Here is an 18,379-nt window from a genome sequence, read left to right on the forward strand (position 1 = left end):
CCTCTATTTCTTTGCATTGATTGCTGAAGAAGGCTTTCTTATCTCTTCTTGCTATTTTTTGGAACTCTGCATTCAGATGTTCATATATCTGATATTGGGTAGAGCATGCAGAAGGGTCTCATTTCAGTAGTAGTACAAAATTAGCCCTAGATTAGATGCTGTTCTGGTCCTTCCTCAGATCAGATCAGATCAAATCAACCGCTCAGTCGTGTCCGACTCTTTGTGACCCCGTGAATCACAGCATGCCAGGCTTCCCTGTCCATCACCAACTCCTGGAGTTCACTCAGACTCACATCCATCAAGTCAGTGATGCCATCCAGCCATCTCATCCTCTGTCGTCCCCTTCTCCTCCTGCCCCCAATCCCTCCCAGCATCAGAGTCTTTTCCAATCAGTCAACTCTTCACATGAGGTGGCCAAAGTACTGGAGTTTCAGCTTTAGCATCATTCCTTCCAAAGAAATCCCAGGGCTGATCTCCTTCAGAATGGACTGGTTGGATCTCCTTGCAGTCCAAGGGACTCTCAAGAGTCTTCTCCAACACCACAGTTCAAAAGCATCAATTCTTCGGCGCTCAGCCTTCTTCACAGTCCAACTCTCACATCCATACATGACCACAGGAAAAACCATAGCCTTGACTAGACGAACCTTTGTTGGCAAAGTAATGTCTCTGCTTTTGAATATGCTATCTAGGTTGATCATAACTTTCCTTCCAAGGAGTAAGCGTCTTTTAATTTCATGGCTGCAGTCACCATCTGCAGTGATTTTGGAGCCCAGAAAAATAAAGTCTGACACTGTGTCCGCTGTTTCCCTATCTATTTCCCATGAAGTGATGGGACTGGATGCCATGATCTTCGTTTTCTGAATGTTGAGCTTTAAGCCAACTTTTTCACTCTCCACTTTCACTTTCATCAAGAAGCTTTTGAGTTCCTCTTCACTGTCTGCCATAAGGGTGGTATCATCTGCATATCTGAGGTTATTGATATTTCTCCCGGCAATCTTGATTCCAGCTTGTGTTTCTTCCAGTCCAGCGTTTCTCATGATGTACTCTGCATAGAAGTTAAATAAACAGGGTGACAATATACAGCCTTGACGAACTCCTTTTCCTATTTGGAACCAGTCTGTTGTTCCATGTCCAGTTCTAACTGTTGCTTCCTGACCTGCATATAGGTTTCTCAAGAGGCAGATCAGGTGGTCTGGTATTCCCATCTCTTTCAGAATTTTCCACAGTTTATTGTGATCCACACAGTCAAAGGCTCTGGCATAGTCAATAAAGAAGAAATAGATGTTTTTCTGGAACTCTCTTGCTTTTTCCATGATCCAGCGGATGTTGGCAATTTGATCTCTGTTTCCTCTGCCTTTTCTACATCTAGCTTGAACATCAGGAAGTTCACAGTTCACATATTGCTGAAGCCTGGCTTGGAGAATTTTGAGCATTACTTTACTAGCGTGTGAAATGAGTGCAATTGTGCGGTAGTTTAAGCATTCTTTGGCATTGCCTTTCTTTGAGATTGGAATGAAAACTGACCTTTTCCAGTCCTGTGGCCACTGCTGAGTTTTCCAAATTTGCTGGCATATTGATTGAAGCACTTTCACAGCATCATCTTTCAGGATTTGGAATAGCTCAACTGGAATTCTATCACCTCCACTAGCTTTGTTCGTAGTGATGCTTTCTGAGGCCCACTTGACTTCACATTCCAGGATGTCTGGCTCTAGGTCAGTGATCACACCATCGTGGTTATCTGGGTCGTGAAGCTCTTTTTTGTACAGTTCTTCTGTGTATTCTTGCCATCTCTTCTTAGTATCTGCTGCTTCTGTTAGGTCCATACCATTTCTGTCCTTTATCGAGCCCATCTTTGCATGAAATGTTCCTTTGGTATCTCTGATTTTCTTGAAGAGATCCCTAGTCTTTCCCATTCTGTTGTTTTCCTCTATTTCTTTGCATTGATTGCTGAAGAAGGCTTTCTTATCTCTTCTTGCTATTCTTTGGAACTCTGCATTCAGATGTTTATGTATCTGATATTGGGTAGAGCATGCAGAAGGGTCTCATTTCAGTAGTAATACAAAATTAGCCCTAGATTAGATGCTGTTCTGGTCCTTCCTAATGAAGCTTAAAAGCAAGCCCTGAAAGGATCAAGCTTATTTCCTGGTAAGTTAGCTACATCCCAGGACAAAGCTCAGGAATATTTATAGGAATATGAGAATACTCATAGCCGACAAAGTAAACTTCACAATGTCTGGCATATAATAAAAAAAAAAAAAAAGCCATCAGGCATGTGAAGAAGCAGGAAATTTCTAAAAGGAAAATTCAATCAATAGAAATTGGGAGAAAACTGATATGGATGATAGAATTAGAAGACAATGACATTTAAATAGTTCTCATAACTGTACCACATATGTCCCCAAATCTAGCACAGTAGTTTTTAAGAGAGGGCTTATTTTTTTCCCCCAGCCAACATTTGGGAATGTCTGGAGGCAGTTCAGTTATCACAACTGGAGGGTAGGGGTGCTACTGCTGAGCGGTGGGTAGAAGCTAGGGGATGCTGCTAAACAGGCTACATTGCATAGGACCGCCCCGCAAAGAACCGGCCAAACCCGAGTGTCAGTGGTGCCCAGGTTGATCTAGAGGAAAGGACCGATCCTGATCTAGAGGAAAGACAGAACGCGTTAAGTAGAAACACAGTAGATTTGCAAAAAGACACAAACTGAGCTTCCAGAGATGAAAACTATGACATTGGATAGGATTAATTAACAGAATAGATGCTGGGGGAAAATCAGGAGTGAGTTTGAAGACATGGTAGTATAAACTATGCACAATGAACCCAGACAAAAATAAGTCTGGAGGAAGAAAAGGACCAGAGCATCAGTGAGCTGTGGGCTAACGTCGAGCAGCTTACCATACATGTAATTGGAGCCTTGATGGAAAGGTGAAGGGGGGAGTGGTGACCGGAAAAAGTATTTGAAGAAATAAGAGCCAAAATTTTTCCAAATTTGAAAAAAACTAGATCCAAGAAGTTCAACAAGCCCAAGCACAAGAAACACAAGGAAATCTATACCACAGTCACATCGGAATCAAATTCATTAAAACAAGTTACAAAGGGAAAGTATTAAAAGCAAACAAAGGGGATGGAAAAACACGAGTACAGAGGAACACAGATAATGACAGAACATTTCTTGTCAGAAAAAATGTAAGCAAAAACACAAACCAACCGGTGGAGTAACATCTTTAACGTACTAAAAAAACGAAGATTTAAAGATGCCAAGCCTAGAAATTCTAAAAAATAGGTTCTCAGGATAAAATACAGCTGAGAGAGGAACTGATTATGTCTGGAACTTCATTAGCTATAAAGACCCATAGAAAGCTGTCTGGCTCTTAGTGCTTTTGTGCTCTGTTCTAACGTATGATTTTGCTTCTAATACTGATTGGAATGTTGCAGAGCAATTGCATGATTTACTCAAACCCATAAAGATAAATTCATTTCTTTTTAAAAATAAGCTTATTTATTTATTTATTTTTGCTGCACTGGATCTTCCTTGCTGTGTGAACTTTGCTCTAGTTGTGGCAAGTAGGGGCTACTTCCTGGCTGTGGTGTGCAGGCTTCTCATTGCAGTGGGTTCTCCTGTTGCAGAGCATGGGAACTGGGGCGCAGGCTTCAGTAGTTGTGGTTCCCAGGCTCTAGAGCACAGGCTTAATAGTTGTGGCGCTCAGCCTTGGTTGCTCCAAGGCAAGTGGAATCTTCCCAGATCAGGGACCGAACCAGTGTCTCCTGCATTGGCAGGCAGATTCCTTATCACTGAGCCACCAGGTAAACCCATAAATTCATTTCTTAATCTATACAATTATTCTGGAAATTAGTAATATTTTGACCAAAAATGAGGATTCCCTTAAAAGTAACCACATGGTTTATATTTAGAGAGATATTAGGTTGATAACAGTCTTAATTAGATTCGAGTAGAATACTTGAATGGAGAAGGCAATGGCACCCCACTCCAGTACTCTTGCCTGGAAAATCCCACGGATGGAGGAGCCCAGAAGGCTGTAGTCCATGGGGTTGCTAAGGGTTGGACATGACTGAGCGACTTCCCTTTCACTTTACACTTTCATGCATTGGAGAAGGAAATGGCAACCCACTCCAGTGTTCTTGCCTGGAGAATCCCAGGGACGGGGGAGTCTGGTGGGCTGCCGTCTATGTGGTCACACAGAGTCGGACACGACTGAAGCGACTTAGCAGCAGCAGCAGCAGCAGAATACTTGAAAATCTTTTTAATGAAGATGCCGAAGCTGGGTATATTATACTCTACAACCTGTTACAAACCTTTCAAATAAGTGAAAAATCCGAGATAGAAAATTAAGATTAACATTAATTATATTCCTTTGTGAGGCATGTTTTTATCTAAGCTATTTGCATTCTAGCACTTCATCTGAGATATATATCTATATTGCATAGTTGACAAATATTGTTAGCAGATAGCTGCTGTACTCATTTACATGTCTTTTGTTTGCTTGTTTGTTTTGGTTGTGTTGCTCGGCTTGTGAGATCTTAGTACCCTGGGCCCTCTGCAGTGAGAGTGTGGAGTCCTAACCACTGGACCACCAGGGAATTCCCTACATGGTTACTGTATGAGTGAGTTTTGATAGTTAATACTGCAATAAGAAACATGCACAAACCTCAGTGGCTTGAAGGTTTATTTCTCATGCGTGGAATGTGTCAGCTGTGGCTGTGCACACTGTGTGTTCATTTCAGGATCCAAGCTGAAGAAGCAGCACCTGTTAAGGACACTCATTGGTGTGGTAGACAGAAAAGAGTGTAATGGCTGAACTGTGCAATGGCACTTAAGCTTCTGTTCAGATGGTCAATCGCACCTCACATTTCATTGGCCAAAGCAAATCACATGGCTAAATCCAGTGTTAACAAAATAAGGAAGTATGTGCTTCCTATATGAGGGACCGCAAGTTACATGGAAATGTGTAGTATATATAACTCTCTTACAGGAGGTGTGGTGAATAGTTGAGAACATTAATGCAATCTTCTACCATTATTAAATGGGATGCATTCAGTGAAGAAACAATTCAACAGACTGTTCTGCTCTGATTATTCAAATAAGACCAACCTGATGGTTTATTTAATATCCTTTCAAATCTTATCACTGCATTTTCAATTTAAAAATCACGAAGCTTCTAGTGAAATACAAACCATTGCTACCCAGTGGTATTGGGGTGTGGGTTTGTTTGTTTGTTTTGTCTATTTTTTTGGTGGAAATGTGGGGGAGAAAAGTCTCCTTAACAGGATCAATCACTAACCAGTTATGTCAAAGATAGTGACTCTCCTCTAATAACAGCAGTGTTGTAAAGCATTTCTTCCAATATATGGCTCACATGTTGTTGTTAAAATGTATGGCAGCCACCACCACTCACAGTTCCTATTACTGTCTGTAACTCTTCTGTCCTTTAAAATTTGTCCCCTACTCAAAATCTTTTCTCGAGAAGAGCTGTCATTGATTTTTCTCCAGTATTCCATTGAGATGCCACACTGTTTGAAGCAGAGTGTCAGTGACTATCCTTCCAGCAATTGTTTTGGCTTGTAATCACCTGCACACCTTCACTTTGGCTCATCATATGGAAGCTAGCTTATCCTCCTGATGCCACACACATGTCCTGGGCAGGGGACTGTTTTTGAAGAGCTCTGCTACCATATGGTTTTTATAAATTTTCACTGTGATTCAAGAATTTTGGCATGGTGTTGAATTTTATATGTTTTGAGAGAGATTGAGCTCTGCCAGAATTTCAAAGACTTTAATTTTCTTCTATAGCTTGATGCCACCATTTTTCAGTTTCCATTATGATTTGATGGCCTTCCTGATATTATTGTTACATTTTCTTTATTAGTGCATGTAAGAGAATTATCCCCATCCCATGGCACGCTGCTGCCTTTAGAGAGAAAACTGTCATTTTTGGATGAGCTGAGAGATTCCAGATAATGGGAAGATCTGATAGTGTATGTAGGTAAAGGTAAGATTACTCACTGGATTTAGAACTTGCCTTTCATCTCTGCCAGGCACATGAGTGGGGAGTGTGAGGCTTCCAAAATAAAAAAAAAAAACTAGCAACTGAGTGGAAGATGCAATAGGGAGGCATAAACTTTGAATTTGAAAAGTCAGAAATTCTTCTGTTTGCCCCTGGTGAGTTGCTGACATAATAAGATGGAACTCATGCTATGAGGACTAAGATGAATGGAATTGCTAAAAAAGCAAACGTTCCTTAAAAGCCTTTGTAACTCACCAAAAAAAAGGGCTTCAGAAATACTATAGGGGGCTGAGAAAAAGGTCAAGGTTAAAGGCCCCATCTTCACCAATGCGAAAGAGAGGACTAGTTGATCAGTCCAGGATTCCTCCAAGGAATTTTGAAACCAGAGATGGAACTCTCCTACTTCAGTCTCTAGGCAATTAGGAAAAGGCAGAAAGCAAGAAGCAAAGTGGCTGATGGCACTGGTTAGGGCATTGGGTTCAGATCCTGTGAAAGGAACCAGCAAATGGTTCCTGGAAGAGACAAGAATTCTGTCAGGTCTGGTGTTGGTGCCTGCCCAGATCTTTCTCAGGACAGCACTCTGACTGCTAAGTGTCTACTTCACCAAGTATTGAATTCAGACTAGAGCAAAGCATGGAGGTGGGGGCTGTGTAGCCAAAGCTAATCTGGGGTTGAAAGATAGCTTCTTGGATAAGGATTTTGTGTTCTGTAAACTAAAACAAGGGAGGGGGCATCTGCCCCTTTCTCCATGGATGAGGAGTCGACACTCTTGTCAAAAGTCACGAAACTTATTAGAATACAGTTACCTGTGAGCAGAGTTACTGTGATTAAAGCCATGGATTTTCTTCTCTTCCCCACTTTTAAGTAGTGAGTTGATTTGGGTCTTTGTTCAAAGCATTCAGATATTTTGCTCCTTTTTGGTACTTCTCACTCATGCAACAGAAGGTATCAGAGGAGCTAGGGCTGCCTCATTAGGGAAGGCTGGGTTATCTTTCTATTGTTTTTCATGAGACGCTCTAGTTCCTGGGTTAAGTCTCTTATAGGGAAAGTGTGGTCTTGCTTGGCCCAGGTAAAACTCCCCATCTTTGTAAGCAGGTTAAGAAATTTCTCTTCTAGAGGCCAGAAGACAGATGTGCACCTCCAGACAGCGCCAGGGATGGTAGTGGATTTCCTGAGCAGCACCGCGGTGAAAAGCGCTTTGAAGTGAAAAGGTGGAAAGAAAAAGTGGAAAATCTGGGCCTCGGATATTATGATGGATAACTGTGCCACCTGCAGGAACCACATTATGGTTCTTTGCATACAATGTCAAGCTAAGCAGTCATCTGGTACTTTTGAACAGAGAGCTGTTGCATGGGGAGTCTGTAACATGCTTTTCACTTCCCTTGCTTCTCTTATGGGCTCAGAGCACAGCAGGTGTGTTCATTGGACAGCAGAGACTGGGAATTCCAAAGGTATATGCACCAGGAAAAGAGAGTTTTTTCATTAAGCCCAACTGTTTTGTTATGCATTTAATGACTTGCCCTCCTGTTACTTAATTATAAATTAGGTAGAACCATGTCTTCTCTGCTTTGTATTTTTTCAGTTTGCTATTCCTGCAGCCGTATTGTATTCCGTGTCAAATAAAATCCAGTAGGATTCTTTAAAAAGGAAAAAAGAAAAATTTCTCATGCCCTGGAAATTTCTATGAACAGGATACACCAACTGGAACCCACTTCCAACCCTGCTTCGTTCTATTGCTTGCTCCTGCTGCTGCTGCTGCTAAGTCGCTTCAGTCATGTCCGACTCTGTGCAATCCCATAGACGGCAGCCCACCTGGCTCCCCTGTCCCTGGGATTCTCCAGGCAAGAACACTGGAGTGGGTTGCCATTTCCTTCTCCAATGCATGAAAGTGAAGTCGCACAGTCGTCTCCGACTCTTAGCGACCCCATGGACTGCAGCCCACCAGGCTCCTCCATCCATGGGATTTTCCAGGCAAGAGTAGTGGAGTGGGGTGCCATTGCCTTCTCCGATTCTATTGCTTGGAGAGAATTAATTCACTCTCATGGACAACATAAAAAAAAAAAAAAAAAAAAACGAGGCAGGATTTTCAGGGCTACCAAATGTGTTCAGTGGCATTCAGACTCCAGGTCTACAAATGCTTGGCTTTCATTTGTTTCAAATGTTTGCTCAGGCTCATGACTGAATAAGCAATCTACTGGGTGGTGGAATTATAGAAAACATATTAGATAACCCATGCTGTACAGGTGTTTTACATATGGAAGTCTTTCATGTGTAAAACTGGGAAGAAAGCTGGTCTACAGTCCTTCTTATTCCAGTGGGCATTTTATTTTCAAGAATAATGAAAATATGTTGTCCCCTGCATATTTCCTATTTCTGCTGTTATTAATATAAAGATTGTATCCAGGAAGCATGTGATTCCAGAAAATCCATCTGATGGTGGGTAAATACTACAAATTAATTTGGCTGAATTTCTCTAGAAGTTGTAACCAACTATCCTGTCCCCTCTGAAGTGCTGTGCAAGAGGGCAATTTGCTGCTGGCCTTCTGCAGCTTATTTTATCATAGAGGAAAGGACCGATTTGCACCATGTAAATCACTAAAGTATTTAGGCTTTCCCTCAAGGAACAAGGCTATGTTGGCCAGGAGGTGACCCATAAATCATGATGGGAGCAAAAAAGGGTGGTAAGGTTAGCAGTACAAAACGGACTTTCCTTTCAGGCTTTCAGACTCAGTGGCCAGACACAGTAAGGTAGTATATCACAGTAAGGGGCTAACTTCTAGGCTCTTTGGATGTGCCTCCATCAGGAGTCCATCACCTTGTACTAAGACACATGAGACCAGATGGTAACCTTAGAATTCAGCTGCTCACCAGAAATGGTTTGGCTGACTTGATGGCCTTGTTTGTTGGGAGCAGAAAGAGAGGAATGCGAGGATGAATTGAGAGCATTCCCAGGAGTTTGGAGGAAGATCATGAATTGGGAACATTTGCCACTTTCTGATTCTTTACCAGGGAGGGAAAAAATAGGGAGGGAACACAACAGAAAATTGGATTAAAGATTTACTGAGCCTGGCCCCGCCCATCAGAGAAAGACCCAGTTTCCCCCTCAGTCAGGCTCTCCTGTCAGAGAGCTTCAGTAAGCTTCCATAAGCCTCTTATCTTTATCCATCAGAGGGCACACAGAATAAAAACCTCAATCACAGAAAACTAACCAAACTGATCACATGGACCACAGCCTTGTCTAACTCAATGAAACTATGAAACATGCCATGTAGGGCCACCCAAGATGGAGAGGTCATGGTGGAGAGTTCTTACAAAACGTGGTCCACTGGTGAAGGGAATGGCAAACCACTTCAGTATTCTTGCCTTGAAAACCCCATGAACAGTGTGAAAAGGCTAAAAGATAGGACACTGAAAGATGAACTCCTCAGGTCAGTAAGTGCCCAATATGCTACTGGAGATCAGTGGAGAAATAACTCCAGAAAGAATGAAGGGATGGAGCCCAAGCAAAAACAATACCCAGTTGTGGATGTGACAGGTGATGGAAGTAAAGTCCAGTGCTGTAAAGAACAATATCGCATAGGAACCTGGAATGTTAGGTCCATGAATCAAGGCAAATTGGAAGTGGTCAAACAGGAGATGGCAGAGTGAACGTCGACATTCTAGGAATCAGCGAACTAAAATGGACTGGAATGGGTGAATTTAACTCAGATGACCATTATATCTACTACTGTGGGCAAGAATCCCTTAGAAGAAATGGAGTAGCCATTATAGTAAACAAAAGAGTCCAAAATGCAGTACTTGGATGCAATCTCAAAAATGACAGAATGATCTCTGTTTATTTCCAAGGCAAACCATTCAATATCACAGTAATCCAAGTCTATGCCCTAACCAGTAATGCTGAAGAAGCTGAACAGTTCTATGAAGACCTAAAAGACCTTCTAGAACTAACACCCAAAAAAGATGTCCTTTTCATTATAGGGGACTAGACTGCAAAAGTAGGAAGTCAAGAGATACCTGGACTAACAGGCAAACTTGGCCTTGGAGTACAAAATGAAGCAGGGCAAAGGCTAACAGAGTTTTGCCAAGAGAACGCACTGGTCATAGCAAACACCCTCTTCCAACAACACAAGAGAAGACTCTACACATGGACATCACCAGATGGTCAATACCAAAATCACATTGATTATATTCTTTGCAGCCAAAGATGGAGAAGCTCTATACAGTCAGCAAAAACAATACCGGGAACAGACTATGGCTCAGATCATGAACTCCTTATTGCCAAATTCAGATTTAAATTGAAGAAAGTATGGAAAACCACTAGACCATTCAGGTATGACCTAAATCAAATCCCTTATGATTATACAGTGGAAGTGACAAATAGATTCAAGGGATTAGACCTGATAGAGTGCCTGATGAACTATGGACAGAGGGTTCATGACATTGTATAAGAGGCAGTGATCAAGACCATCCTGAAGAAAAAGAAATGCAAAAATGCAAAATGGTTGTCTGAGAAGGGCTTACAAATAGCTGAGAAAAGAAGAGAAGTGAAAGGCAAAGGAGAAAAGGAAAGATATACCCATTTGGATGCAGAGTTCCAAAGAATAGCAAGGAGAGATAAGAAAGCCTGACTCAGTGATCAATGCCAACAAATAGAGGCAAAAATAGAAAGGGAAAGACGAGATCTCTTCAAGAAAATTAGAGATACCAAGGGAACATTTCATGCAAAGATGGGCACAATAAAGGACAGAAATGGTCCTTTATTGGGAGCAGAAGCAGAAGATATTAAGAAGAGGTGGCAAGAATACATAGAAGAACTATACAAAAAAGATCTTCGTGGCCCAGATAATCACGATGGTGTGATCACTCACCTAGAACCAGACATCATGGAATGTGAAGTCAAGTGGGCCTTAGGAAGCATCACTATGAACAAAGCTAGTGGAGGTGATGGAATCCCAGTTGAGCTATTTCAAATCCTGAAAGTGCTGCACTCAATATGCCAGCACATTTGGAAAACTCAGCAGTGGCCACAAGACTGGAAAAGGTCAGTTTTCATTCCAATCCCAAAGAAAGGCAATGCCACAGAATGCTCAAACTACTGCACAATTACACTCACCTCACATGCTAGCAAAGTAATGCTCAAAATTCTGCAAGCCAGGCTTCAACAGTATGTGAACCATGAACTTCCAGATGTTCAAGCTGGATTTAGAAAAGGCAGAGGAACCAGAGATCAAATTGCCAACATCCGTTGGATCATAGAAAAAGCAAGAGAAATCCAGAAAAATATCTACTTCTGCTTTATTGACTATGCTAACGCCTTTGACTGTGTGGATCAAAACAAACTGTGGAAAATTCTTCAAGAGATAGGAATGCCAGACCGCATTACTTGTCTCCTGTGAAACCTGTATGCAGGTCAAGAAGCAACAGTTAGAACTGGACATGGAACAACAGACTGGTTCCAAATCGGGAAGAGAGTACATCAAGGCTGTATATTGTCACCCTGCTTATTTAACTTATGTGCAGAGTACGTCATGTGAAATGCCGGGCTGGATGGCACAAGCTGGAATTAAGATTGATTGGAGAAATATCAATAACCTCAGGTATGCAAATGATACCACTCTTATGGCAGAAAGTGAAGAAGAACTAAAGAGTCTCTTGATGAAAGTGAAAGAGGAGAATGAAAAAGTTGACTTAAAACTCAACATTCAGAAAACTAAGATCATGACATCCAGTCCCTCATGCAAATAGATGAGGAAACAATAGAAACAGTGAGGGACTTCATTTTTTCAGGCTTCAAGATCACTCCAGATGGTGACTCCCGCCATGAAATTAAAAGACGCTTGCTCCTTGGTAGAAGAGCTATGACCAACCTAGACAGCATATTAAGAAGCAGAAACACTACTTTGCCAACAAAGGTCTCTCTAGTCAATGCTATGGTTTTTCCAGTAGTCATGTATGGATGTGAGAGTTAGACTATAAAGAAAGCTGAGCGGCAAAGAATTGATGCTTTTGAACTGTGGTGTCAGAGAAGACTCTTGAGAGTCCCTTGGACTGTAAGGAGATCCAACCAGTCAATCCTAAAAGAAATCAGTCCTGAATATTCATTGGAGGGACTCATGCTGAAGCTGAAACTCCAATACTTTGGCTACCAGACGTGAAGAACTGACTCATTGGAAAAGACCTTGATTCTAGGAAAGATTGAAGGTGGGAGAAGGAGATGATGGAAGATGAGACGGCTGGACGGCATCACTGACTGGATGGACATGAGTTTGAGTAAGCTCTGGGAGTTGGTGATGGACAGGGAAGCCTGGCATGCTGCAGTCCATGGGGTCACAAAGAGTTGGACACAACAGAGCGACTGAACTGAACTGAAACTAAGTTCTGATCAGAACTTAGTGAATTATTAAACTAAAAAGTTTAACTGAAATATATTTCAACATTCAATGCTACTGTGGCATCATTACACTCTAGATTCAGAATGAGTGTTTCTTTTCCCAGGATTACTTGCTTTGAGTGATAACTGGAACTCAGTATTATGTAGATGAGCCAGCAACTATGTCAATACTTATAATTCCACATATATTTACTGAATATGTAGTATTTGAAAAGATGAACCAAATAATGGATGTCATTGGGAAGGAAATTAAGGTCTAAATATAAAAATATTCTGATGAGATGTCAAAACTTTAATGTCCAGCATCCAGATGTTTACAAATAGAAATTTTACAAGAGTATTATCTTCATTGGACAGTATGAATATGGCCTTCAAGTATTGATTTATACCCAATTTCCAATTCTACTGTATTTTCCCAGATTTAAACAATCACCCTCATTTGATACAAATTAAAAATTCACTTTATTAATCTTAATAGAGTATTTCAGTTCTCATAATACTGTTTCATAAAGACATGTCATTTATTTATTCTTTTTTAAAAAGTGCATAAAGAATTCAGAAAGAAAAGTCAAAGAAAAAATCATAAAATTCACCCTTCTAAAGTGTAGAGCTCAGTGGTTTTAGTATATTCATAAGATTATGTGATTATCACATTACATAATTACAGAACATTTTTATCACTCCAAAAAAGAAACCCTGTACCCATTAGCAGTAACTTCCCATCCTCCTATGTCCTCAGGGATGAGAACCACTAATAACCACTAATCTACTTTCTGTCCCCATGAATTCCCCTATTCTGAACATTTCATGTAAATGGAGCTATATAATATGTTGCCTTTTGTTTCTGGTTTCTTTAACTTGGCATAATGTTTTCAAGATCTGTGCATGTTTTAGCATGAATCACTTACTTCATTCCTTTTAATGGCCGAATAATATTCCATTGTATGGATATACCTCATTGTGTTTATCCATTCACTTGAGTTGTTCTCAGTTTTTGGCTATTATGAATGATGCTGCTATTAACATTTGTGTACAAATTTTTGTGTGAAAATATGTTGTCATTTCTTTCAGATGTACACTTAGGAGTGGAGTTATTAGGTCATGTAATAACTCTATGTTTATTCCAGAAATTGCCAGACTGCTTTTCAAAGTGGTCACACTACTGTATATTCCCATCATCAATGTATGATGGTTATAATTTCTCCACATCTTTGCCAACACTGTCCATCTTTTTCATTGTAGCCATCCTAGTGAGTATGAAGTGATATCTCATTGTCTTGATATACATTCCCTTTGGAGAAATGTCTATTGAAGTCCTTTGCTCATTTTTAATTGGGCTGTCTTTTTATTATTAAGTTGTAAGAATTCTTTATATATTCTGGATACTAGACCACTATCAGATAAATGATTTGTAAATATTTTCTCTTCTTTTGTGGGCTTTTTTCTTTCTTGATAGTGTCCTTTGAAGCACTCCAGTTTTTCATTTTAGTAAAGCCTAATTTATCTATTTTTTTCCTTTGGCTGTTTGTTCTTTATGTGACACATTTAAGAAACCAATTCCTAACCCAAGTTCATGAAGACTAACTCCTATGTTTTCTTCTAAGTGTTTTATAGTTTAAGCTCTTGCATATATGGCTTTGATCCATCATAAACTAGGTTTTTAATATCACGTGAGATAGGGACCCAACTCATTATTTTGCATGTGGATGTCTATTCCATTTTCTAGGCATTTTTGGGTTCTACTTTATTTATTTTTTTAAAAAAATTCTTTTTAATTTATCAGACTTGGTTTATCACCAGCATTTATAAAACCAGAGCTAGGCAAAGAACTAGGTCTGGAGACACAAGCATGGTCTTAATATAGCAAATGTTTAGCCTGCCCTGATTATTACAAATCAGAACAGCGAGAATATTCGCAGGGGTTCTATTTTAAAATATGGAAAGTATTGATAAAGGAATTGGTACAATTCTAATGAAATGTATTAACATTACACTGAGAACTCACGATTTCTAAATTCTAGGTTTATGTCCAAATTACATTGGTTTTCATCTAAAGGAGGCCACTAGATTTCTTTTGTTAACCTTTGAAAGTATTTGTGCATCATAGATTTGTAAAACTCTCTGAAATATCAGCTCTGTATATGTGCTGGTAGTTTCTCATAGGGTGTTTTCAAAGATCAAGCTGCTTGAATTCATTTTGAATTCTTCAGTTGGTAATGAGTATTCTGAACATGAAGCAAAGATAGTTTTTAACCAATAGTGAGCAGTTTATTTTATTTTCTTATTTTAGCATTATTTTCTCTCCATAGTTTTACAGCAATATTGGACAGTTGATATTTTTTACCTTACCCTCTTGTTTCTTTGCATTTATTGACTTGGTTTTAGTCAGCTGTGGTTGTGAAATTTGAATTCTGTTCTCCTACCACTTATAATACTCCTTTGCCTACTTGTATGAAGTATGAAGTATGAAAGTGTTTTATTCAGAAATGGTCAATGAAATTACTTATTCCAGCAGACACAAAAATAACAAATGAGTAAAGTTTGGCTTCATCTACCTCATTTTTGAAATTAGTGTAATTTCCAACATCCCCAGTCAAGCAAATATTCGTTGCTTTTGAAAATGGTATGGGAAAAAAGTAGCAGATATAGCAATGGACCTATATTCCTCAGACATTCAGACCTAAGGCTGTTCTCCAACCTGGCTTCTGTGGAACTGCCATTCTAACAAGCAGATGCTGTAAGCAAGAACGTGAATTATTAATGCAGTGTAGCATTGTCACCAACAGACCACAAAAATCTATTTTAAAAATTCTTTTACATACATAGGACAGATTCTGCTGTGGCACTGTGTGCTCTAAAAGCTGCAGATACATTTTAGAAAACACTGATGAAGCCATTACTGTTCTGTCCATTTGTTCATAGTATATATCATTATTCAAGAAATTTAAGAACCATAATGATGGAAAATCACATGGAAAGAAAAGAAGAGGAACATGGACTCTGTCAGAAACAAGGGCTACATTTTTATTCAAGAGGTCCCTAATGATGGAAAATCACAGTGAAAAGCAGAGGCAAAACCAGGATTCCATAAAGGACCTGACACACACCAGTGGTACAAGTCGGAGAACAGTCATAGCAGACGCGTAAAAATAAAGAAAAACAAAATTAACGAGAGACAAGCTGTACTGGGGCTGACGTTCAAAACAGCAACAAATCACAGCGAATTCTGAAGATTAATTTCAAAGAATCTTCTGAAATAAGCAAGGAGACAGACAGCATCAATATTAATGAAGCTGAAATAGAACTCCAAAAGAGCCGCAGCATAAAATGGCACATGAATGTTTTGTTTTTAAATGGATTGTAGATTGGATCACAGGACCATCAGGAAAATGAAGGGACATTCACAAGAACATCATAACAGGGCCAGCTGTGTGATAAGCAATTACAGCATCAGTGCTAAAATCTCCTATGTAAAAGAAAAACATCAGTAGTGAAATAAAAGAAAATGTCAACAGTCTGCAGATGAGGTAAAAGAAAGTGAAGAATAGATTTTATTGAGCCTCAATAGCCTTCACTGTGTCAATATCGAATGTCTTTGATAAAACAGACAATAAGGCATTCGAAGAAAGATCAGAATTTGATTCCGTCTTGTAATGCACTCAATTTCCCTTCAGCTTGTCAGCTAAGCAGCCCTGGAATCAGCCCAAAGCTTCCACTGCTTAAACCACTTGCCCGGTTGCAAACTAAATGCTTTTGGAAGCTGTATAGCTTTGACAGGCTTCTAGAGTCTACAGATGTCTCAGGCATCTATAGATCAAATTTTAAAGGAAATAGTTTAGGTGTGTTAATAGCAGTGGAATGCTACAGTCCACATTTTTATAAATAAAGGATTTGTTATTAAAAGGCAAGTTGTCAATTATTATCTCCCTGTTGGTTTCATGGGTTGCTGCCCTCCAGATGGACAGGTCCAGGGGCTGTGTCTCAATGGAGTTGTGGCAATTCCACTTGGCATTTCCATTGCTATGTGGTACCACAGAGGGAGAAAATAACACCCACTTCAAGCTTTTTCTCTCTTCCTATAGCTCTACAACATTTATGATTGCAAGTTGTTAAGCTATTTTAACCACTAGCTGAGCCAAAGCCTGTTTGCAGGGGACAGAAGAGTGTGGGGTGGGGGGCAGAATTTACTTCCTATCCACAGTTAGAAAAGTAAGTCATGTCTGGCATAAAACAGCCTCTGTAGGGTTGGGTTCTTTGCCAATCTCCTCCTAAAAAATGAATGGGAAGTTGTGGACATTTCTGGAGAATTTATAGCAAGGGGCCATTTCACAGAGCTTTACTCTCTGTACTACCACAAAGAAATATTAGCCCTGTAGTAATTTAAAGATATGTCCATAGATTCTTTGGTATTCTTCCCTTAGGAGCTGGCACTTAATTCTCCTCTCTTTGATAGTAAGCTGGACTTAGTGACTAACGGAATATGATGATACGGGGCATGATGTTGGAGACTAGGTTATTAAAGGCATTGAGCTTTCCTCCTTGCTCTTTGTTGAATGATTCACTTGGGGGGAAGCAGTGGCCGTGTAATGGGGTAATCTCAAGAGGGCACTCAGGCAATCCTGTGGAGAGGCCCATTGGTTGAGGAACTGAGCTGCCAAACGGCAGCCAACAGGAGCAAAAGGAGGTCACTTGTCGAGAACCATATGGGCCAGCCATCTTCTGGTCCCAGTCAGCCTTCAGGTGGCTGTAGCCGGGCCTGACATCTTGAGTGCAACCATGTGAGAGTCCCTGAAACGGAATCCCTCAGCTGAACCTCTTCCAAATTCCTGACCCACAGAAACTGTGAGGTAATAAATATTCATTGTTTAAGCTGCTAAGTTAGGGGGTGATTTTTTTTTTTTTCCCATGCCATACCACTTACAAGAATCTTAGAGTAGCTTCAATCCTGACTGGGGATTGAATCTAGGCCTTGGCAGTGAAAGCCTGGAATCCTATCCACTAGGTCACCAGGAAACTCCCTGGGGGTGACCTTCTATGTGCAATAGATAATTAATACAAGCCCCTGCTGTTTATTTATGGTATTTATGTCCTAGGCTCTGTTTGCCAGACACAAACTTCTTATAATGTAATGAGATTCTTTAAAGAGGCCTAAGATTGCTAATTGCAATATGTGTATGAATCAGCCTGTTAGGAATGCTATTTTCTGTGCCACATTCCCTAACATGGGACCTATGAATCTGTATTTTCTAGAACACACTATTTGAGAAATATTGCTTCAAGCCTTTATCCTTTTTCTTCAGCAAATGCACATCTTTTGAATAAGACCCTCTGGGCATGTTGTTCCTTGTTTAAAAAATTATTACATTATTATTTTTAAAATACTACCCAAAGACTGTAGTGAAGTTTTTGCAAAGAGCAAGAGATAGTGTACCCTGATGAGAAGGTATTTTTGGAGACCAAGGATTTCTCAAACCAGATCCTTTGGAAGTCTGTCGTATTTGTTTGGGTAGAATACTTGCACTACCCAAGGAATTTTGGATTTGCATTTAGGGTAATTCTATAGGCAAAAGCCTATGTCTCATTTTGCTCACAAGTTTATCTAATTTTTAGGAAGTAAAGACAGAACCATCTCAGAGGACCAGAGAGTTGCCAGCATGGTAGACCTGAGGGTCCCCAGAGGCCTTTCCCCAGTAGAAATCTCCTTCAGCCTCATAGGATAGAATAGAGTCATTCTCTTATCTCAACCATCTAGATATTTGGTGTATTTTTAAAAAAGGCTTCCAATTATAATTGGGAGATGTCATCAATTATAAGATACACTTTGATTTATGAGATATTAAAATGAAAAAATATGCATCTTAGAATAGATGAAATAATAATTTTATGATTGACAAGAGTGGTATCAACAACTCATCACTGGTCGGGAGAGTCTAGTTAATGAAATTGTTTCTCACCTAAAGATTTGAT

At 40.0% G+C, this 18,379-nt stretch overlaps 1 non-coding gene across 1 annotated transcript; it reads right to left on the reverse strand.

Annotated features, from left to right (window-relative positions):
• Window positions 1-14,200: 14,200 nt before the first annotated feature.
• On the reverse strand, window positions 14,201-14,331 carry LOC133236146 (small nucleolar RNA SNORA72). Its single transcript, XR_009732759.1, has one exon. It is a non-coding gene; the product is annotated as a small nucleolar RNA SNORA72 (small nucleolar RNA).
• Window positions 14,332-18,379: the final 4,048 nt, after the last annotated feature.

This window comes from Bos javanicus, chromosome 2, assembly GCF_032452875.1.
Source record: "Bos javanicus breed banteng chromosome 2, ARS-OSU_banteng_1.0, whole genome shotgun sequence".
NCBI lineage: Eukaryota > Metazoa > Chordata > Mammalia > Artiodactyla > Bovidae > Bos > Bos javanicus.